Below are 994 nucleotides of genomic sequence, written 5' to 3'. Positions count from 1 at the left end.
TAGAACCTTCAACTTTGGCGAGGTTCTTTGCTTTTTCCTTCAAATATTCCATGGCTCGCTCATACTGATACATCCATCCGTAATGTACAGGTCCACGAAGCAATGCCTCATATGGGAGGTGGACAGCTAGATGCTCCATGACGTCAAAAAATCCGGGAGGAAATATCTTCTCCAAGTTGCACAATAAGATGGGAATGTTCTCCTGAAGCTGTTCCACAACTTCTTCTTTAAGAGTGCGTGTGCTCAGATCCCTGAAAAATGCTCCAATGCCTTTTATATTCAAAAAAAAATTAAACACATTGTTAGTCATATATTATTTTGTAAATTATTGTGATATAATACACTACGTACCTGCAAGTGCTTCATGTACGTTTGTTGGAAGTAGCTCCGCAAATGCAAATGGCAGTAGTCGTTGCATAAAGGCATGACAATCATAACTCTTCATCCCGGGGAACTTTTGACCCTTTTCAACACATCTAGAGAGATTTGAAACATATCCATCGGGAAACTTCACTTCTGATGCCACCCACTTGAACAACACCGATTTTTTTCTGAAGACAATCTGAATATCGAAACGGGAACTTGTCCATTGCTTTTTATAAGAAACTCACTTCTTGAGCAAATATCAGGTAAGTCCAACCTCGATTTTATGTTGTCTTTATCTTCCATGGGACATTCAATATTGTATTCATGATGTTCTCAAAGAAATTCTTCTCTATATGCATCACATCGAGGTTGTGGCGCAGAAGAAAATCCTTCCAATATGGCAACTCCCAAAATATACTTTTCTTATGCCAGTTGTGATGAACACCGTAAGAATCAGGCATATTACGAGGGACATGCCAATTACCGCCACAACGAACTGTTTCGTTAGCTCCGTAGTAGTCGATTTGCGCTTCAATTGGTTCTCCAGTTAGATATGGAGGAGGAGTGTCTCTCACAACCCTTTTGTGCCTAAAAAAATTCTTGTTTCTTCGGTACGGATGGCCAATGG

The sequence above is a fragment of the Brassica oleracea genome, chromosome C5 (assembly GCF_000695525.1).
Source record: "Brassica oleracea var. oleracea cultivar TO1000 chromosome C5, BOL, whole genome shotgun sequence".
NCBI classification, from domain to species: Eukaryota; Viridiplantae; Streptophyta; class Magnoliopsida; order Brassicales; family Brassicaceae; genus Brassica; species Brassica oleracea.
The sequence above is the reverse complement of the archived record's forward strand: the minus strand, read 5'-3'. Positions refer to the sequence as shown.